This window comes from Rissa tridactyla, chromosome 2, assembly GCF_028500815.1.
Source record: "Rissa tridactyla isolate bRisTri1 chromosome 2, bRisTri1.patW.cur.20221130, whole genome shotgun sequence".
In the NCBI taxonomy this organism is placed as follows: domain Eukaryota; kingdom Metazoa; phylum Chordata; class Aves; order Charadriiformes; family Laridae; genus Rissa; species Rissa tridactyla.
The window spans coordinates 91,898,582-91,905,223 of record NC_071467.1 but is presented as its reverse complement, the minus strand read 5'-3'; positions in this window follow the sequence as shown (position 1 = coordinate 91,905,223).

Sequence of the window (6,642 nt, the reverse complement as noted above, 5' to 3'; positions counted from 1 at the left end):
GAGGGGAGGCGGGGCGGCCGCCCCGCCTCCCCTCCTCTCTCCTCTCCTCCCCGGCAGAGCGGGTAGCCGCCTTGCCCTGTCAGCAGCCCGAGGACCGGGGGGCCGCTGGGCCACCCTCATGGCGCTGGAGCCCGCTCCCCGGCAAGGCCCGGGCGCGTCTCTGGGGACGGCAGCTCCCTTAAGGCGATGCCTTCAGCACGCCGACCCCCGGCCCTGGGCGGGAATCTTTAACTCTGCCTCACCCGATTTATTTTTTTTTTTTTTCTTTTTTTTTGGCGGGGGGGGGGAAAGGACGCATCTCCTGGGCTAGGGATTTGGCCTGGCAAGTGCCCATAGTACTCGGGGCTAGCCATCTGTGGAGCGGCCTGACTGCCTTTGTTCACCGCAGCCCTTGGGCTCGCTTTCCTTCTCACGTGTTCCTCATAAAGCACCCAAGGAGACCGACTTTCTTGGTGCTTTCCCCCCCCCCCCCCAGCTGCTTTCCCCACTGTTACCAAAGACGGGCCTCTGCTTTGTTTCTAAAATAGTTGTTTCTTACTAACCTTCTTAACTGGGTGAGAAAATAGCTAATTACTGACTTTCTTACCGTGTAGAAATAATTAGTCACTGAGCTGATGTTATAGACAGTGATAAAGAGGAGACAACCAGAAGTAGTTAATCGCTTCAAGGTTCTTCTATACGTCAAGTATGTACTCCTATACCAATTAGGATGGAGTTATGGCTGCTTCAAAGAACATCCTTATTATCTTCAAGAAGTTGGCAAACTTACAGTAAACTTTTACTGTCCTGAGATGACTCAATACCTTAAAAGGATAACGTGAGGAAGGGTCTCCTTACCCAAATGACCACCGAGACACTCACGCTTGCGCAGAAGTGTTTTGCCAACACAGCAAAATTTGATATGCATGTGCAAAAAGACTGTTCGGTCATCCTAATGAATAGGTAAGCCTAGGTGGAGTTATGTATTAGGTAGGCGGCATTATGAGAATATTTTGTATATAAATAATGAGTAAATATCCCCAGTAAGGTGTGCTAGATTAGTGGGTTTTCCACCCAACGTTGAGTAAAGCAATATCTCCTCTCTAAACTACTTTTGGTTTTGAGGGCTTTTATTTCAGGTAACACTGCTATCTGCTTTCCAGGTGTGGAGGGGAATGACCAGCCCGAGCCACAGCCGGCCCAGGGCGATAGTGGAGAGGGCTGTGAAGGTGGCGAGGAAAAGCAGCAGAAAACTGTACAGCTGGTAACCGGGCTTGAAACAGACCCAGGGAAGAAGGTCTCCTGCCTTATGCCTTACATATATATGAGAGGGATTTCCTCAGGGCAGGTCAGTGTTACATATTCACTCCAGCGCTGTGGGAGCTCAGAGCTTCTACCCTAAGCATGGGTAGCTCTCAGCCTTCCCACTCCATTGCCGTTCGTTTGCACGGGACCAACGAGTCTTAGAGGTGAATGACAGTCATAACAAATCCCAGCGCATAAAGAGATTAACTCAACTGTGTGAGCATACTGGTTCCATTTATCCCCTGAGCAGATCAAACCATTTAAGATTAAGGTCTTTAGTATGGCTAATTACAAGCAATCCATCATCAGGACAAGCTGCCTTCACTCTTGCCCGATGACATCTACAAGCCCCTACAGTTTCCTTGGCTCTTAGGCCACTTTCAGACGTTCATCTTTGTTGTGAATGTCACAGTCTGCACTTATTTCTGATGGAAAATGACTGGAGGTGGCAGCCGACTGTTCTGCATTTAAGGAAATAGGGGTAGCTTGGTCTTCTGCTACACAAACTGATTTTTTTCCTGAATTTTGCAATTACCACAAATCAAAAGGAGCTCTTATTTCATGTTGCACTATGAGCTTCAGAGAGACAGGCCTCAAACTTTTTGTATCCAATTTCACTCCTGTTAAAATGCCTCTGATTCTGATCTTCCTACATATTCTCTACCTACTACAGCTGAAGATGTAACAACTTCTTAGAACATGTGCTGAAGAACTGAGGGATAATGTAGAAAGGGTTCATCAAACGGTGTAGGGTGTAGAGAAGAGGTAAGCAGAAATGTAAAGCCAGAGGCCCTCACCAAATGATAAAAAAGGGAGATGAGGAGGTGTGTGTACCACTTCAGGAAAAGATAGGGTAGTTCCAGATGGGTTAACCCACTGTCAGTGTGACAAAAGCTGAGGGGTCTCTTTGCAGAAAAGGCTGTCACAGTCGAGATGCTGCACCATGTGTCATCTCCAGGCCTTCAGACACAGCTCTGCAGCATATGAGCCCTGTAAAATGGCTGGTTTTCTCCCAGGTGCTTGTGCCATACAGCCCCTCTCACAGGCAGTATCCTGCCCTCTTTGGCCTGGGGAGAGAAAACTAACATGAGAGTTGGGGCAAAAATGGCACCGGCAAAACCCCCTTTTCTTTCTGTGTTGGGAAAATGACCAGCTCCAGGAGGGGTGACAGGAGAGAGTCGCTCTCGAGGAGATCATTGCTGTCTGGACCCACAGGGCAATGGCCCCAGATGCAGCTGTGGAAGCAGGACCTTGCCAAGGCTGGATGCAGGTGGCGCATGATCTGGGGACAGAAAGAGTGTAAACTCACAGGTTCAAACAGGTTCACTTTAGTTCACCAGAACATGCTGTCTTGTTAGTAAAACAGATTTGGACATTTCTCCCAGATCGGCAGCTGGGAGAATTAAATATTTCAGCTCAACCGTTTCCTCAAAAATGTTCTCCTCATAAATTAATGACTGAAAAGAGAGAAAATGCTTTGCGTAAGCCAGACACAGGTTTACCCTTTCATAGCCTGTGGAAAGAGTTGAGAACAACTGGGGCACTAGTTCTCCTGTCTGCTCCCACAAAATCTTTGTATTTGTCTGGTTACTGCTGATGGTTCAGGTTCTGGGAACTGTTTCTGGCCATTGCATGGAAAAGAAAAGTAAAAGAAAAGAAAAAAGCCTTTAAAAGAGGTAGCACAGCTCTGCTACTGGTGTGTTTCTGAACACAGATTTCCCTTTGCCTCTTAACTGCCCTGTTATATTTTTTTTTGCCCCCCTTGTATTTGCCTCATCTCCCTAGGGTGGTCATCTCTACAGACAGAAGCTTGGGTTTAATGGCAGCTTCTGGCTGCTGCTGCTGGGAGGATTTGCCTGTGAAGTCCACCCAAGGCTCTGGAGGGCATCACTGCTGCAGAGTGAGACTTCGTCACCTGTGATCAACCCTCACAGTCCCTGCAGCCAGGGACACCATCAGTGCTGCATGGATTTGTTTCTTATGGAACTGGACAGCAGTGAAAAGGGTGATTCAAATGCCATTTCCCAGCCCACAAGTATTTTCCCAAACCTCTTATGAGGGACAAAACTGCAGAACAGTGAGATATTTCAATAGGCCTATTAAATTGCAAGAACAGAGTGGTCTTCTGAACTACAGAAAACACATACCTTCATTTTTTTTGCTTCCTCAGGTTGTAGAAAACTCTAGATAACACCTAGTGAGTTATTGACATAGTGGGTCCCTTGAGACATGCTGGAACATCAGTCAGAAAGACTAATTCCAGGTCTCCAGAGGCATTAATTTCACCCACACATGGGATTCTCGTATCAGGAGCAGTGATCCCATACAAGACACTAGAATTGTTACCATTAGTGGGGCTTTAACTCTGGAGCTTTCAAGGAGGAACTCATTTGTCAGGGCCTTCAGGGCAATAGGCTTGATTGGCCTCAGCTGGGTTCTCCTCCCACACCCTCTGCTTGTGGGCCCAGGGGCCTCAGTTCAGCACAGGGTCATGGGTCCTTGCCCTAGCTCCAGCTGTGTAACAGCCATATCTGTGTCTGGTTGGGGTCCCCATTGATCTGGGTACTGTTGTAGGCTCTGCTTGCTGCAGACTTGCTGCCTGATTCTGTGTGCACTTTGACTGTTTTTTTTTTTTCCCCTCCTTTATTTTAGCTACTTCTGTGAAGTGAAATATCCTGCTGGTTTTGTGCCTGTTTTAATACTTGGGCTCTTGTGCCTCTTGGGTGCTGAGTGTTAGAGCAGATGACAATTTCATCTTAGCACAGAACCTCATCGTTCCAGCTCCACGAAGAGGTAAGATTTGGGTAGTGCTGAATTGCTAAATTCAGAACAAAGATGTGAAAATGCTGTTGTTTCTATGATTTGGTACTGACCTTCCAAATAAGAAAGACTGAGTGGACGCGGAATGACTTTTGAAGCTGTGAAGTGTGGAGAGTAGCAGCATGTGTTTTTGTAGCAGCAGGCCTATTTAGCTAGAATATTATCCGAGTTGAGAACAACTGGACTTACATTGCAAAAAAAAAGGATGCTTTGTCATAAGCAGAAGAGCCAGTAGAAAAAGATCCTGGGTACCTTGACTCAAAGTACATTTCAGACTGATGAAGAAACTAAGATGCAGCTGTGCATTTAAGAACTGTTTTCTTTATGTTTGCCTGTATTTTTCTTATGCTAGCAAAGGACAGCTGTCTGTCAGCTTAAGTAGTGTCTGCATACCTTTCATAACGTTCATGAATAACTGCATTATAAATCTGAAGTGCCCAAGTGCAGATGTGTCAATGTGAGGTGGTCTCATAATTTCCAAGTTGAGTATGATCTGCATACTGTAAACGTTAAGCAGAGTCTTGGTATAATTTTTATTCAGATTGAGGGCATTTTAGATTCAGAGGCCTGAAATGGCTCCAAATACTCTGGTACAAAAGCAGAAACAGCTTCTCCCTTGGTGAGGGCAAGAGTAATATTCAGAAGATGGTTCTTGATATGTTTATGGAGGGGGTTGTATGTGTCTATTTTAGTGAACTCAGTGACCCAGACGATGCTGCATTTAGTTTTCTTGACTTGAGATGTGTGTGGGGTGCAGAGAAATTGCAACCCATCATTCAAAATCCAAGTAGTATTACTGGTTTGCTAAGGTGATTAGCGTGGATTTTTGTCTCAAACATCTCTCATCAAGCGTCTCTCTGAGCTCTGTAAGCTCTAATGCTTATTATCTGATCACATCTTAGCTCTGGCAGAAGTTAGTGTCTGTACCAAAGAGATGAGGAAACTGTGCTAAAGAGAAAGGAAGTGACCTACTTAGAGTGGTAGAGGAGTGGGAGAGGAGAGGGAAACCCAGCATTAAGTCAGGAGTCTGGTCTCCTCTTGTTCCACTCGGAGGCAGTACTTCCCCCAGCACAAAGATAGCTTCTAGACTCTGTACCCTAGATCCTGTTCTGATCCTAACTTCCCCCTTGCTTTCTCCCCGGGGGCTGTATTAAGGTTAGAATGTGAGAGCTGCACTTTCCCTAGCTGTCATTTTGTGGTGAGGAACAAAGGAGCATCAGTCGGCTGACTCCTGATGCTCATTGGTATGCTAGGAGGGAAACCTGGCTTGCTGCAAGGAGCACTTTCTGTAGTCTGTAGAGACTGGGGTGAGGAAGGGGTGAAAAAAATGCCTAGAGGGCACAGGATCCAGGGAAGAAAGCTCTGCCAAGTGCTAGTTAGCTCTGATGTGGCTCTGCTTGTACTGGTTCATCCTTCTTCCTACTTTGTTTCTCTGTAGCTCCTTCTCACCATGCACAAGGCTGAGCATGTTTCAGAGATTCTTACTCTATTTTCCTTGTGCCTCCAAGGCTGAAAAAAGGCTTTCGTTTGTTGTAGTATAATGATGAAAAATCTATCAGAGAAAAGTGACGTAGTTTATTTAAAGCTGCTTGATCAATTAGAGGCCAAGTTCTCGAGCATTGCCTCTGCTTGGAAACTGGCCTCTGAGGAAGAGGAGAGCTGTATGTTGCCAGCTGTGTTCAAAGTTCACATATCAAACATTGCAACAGTGTCCTCTCCGAGTTTTTCATTTAGTATTACTAACTGGTACGATTTAGAAGCTATTTTGGAAGCAGTAAAGAGTCCCCAAAATTCTTAGCTGCTTGTACACTGTTAGTGGGGGCATAGTAACAAAATTAACAAAATAAATTGCTCTGAATTACATGGACTTTAATCCTCGCTGCGTTTAAGAATTTCAGAACAGATTGGCTGCTGTATAACCCAGAAAGTTAATATTAGCTGATCTCTCTCTGCCATATTTAATGTTTCTGTAAATTTTTAGGCCGGGGAGAGCACTAACTCTTTTCTTTGTATCTCTTGTACACCATCATCTTTCACATTTCAACTAGTTAATCTTGTATTGACACCTATAGCTTTGGTTTTGACTATACCCATCTTAAGAAACAAGAGCAGTCTTAATTAAAAGATATCAAGAGGACCCACAGACTCCCTAGGTAGTTTATTCCAGTAGTTAATCATCCTTTTTATTAAATACGTATTCTAATTTTGGCATGCCTGGCTGCAGCTTCCAGGCATTGGGTCCTATTATGTGGCTTTCCACAATATGCTAAAGAGCTTGTAGTACTTCATATTTACTGCCCAGGAAGCGGAACCTTCTTCTCTGTGATTGAGTTCTATAAGCATTGTTCTGAAAGAGATTGTGTCTAGCTTTCAGTTTTGTGTTTGCTTTCTATACCATCTACAATATCACCTGAACTATGAGCACTAGTCTAGAATCGGACTTGACAGCATCAAAGCTAAAATGACCTTCATCTCCCACATCCTGCTTTAAAGATCTAGGACTGTCCTATTCCTAAATCTTGTTCTGCTTCATGTTTC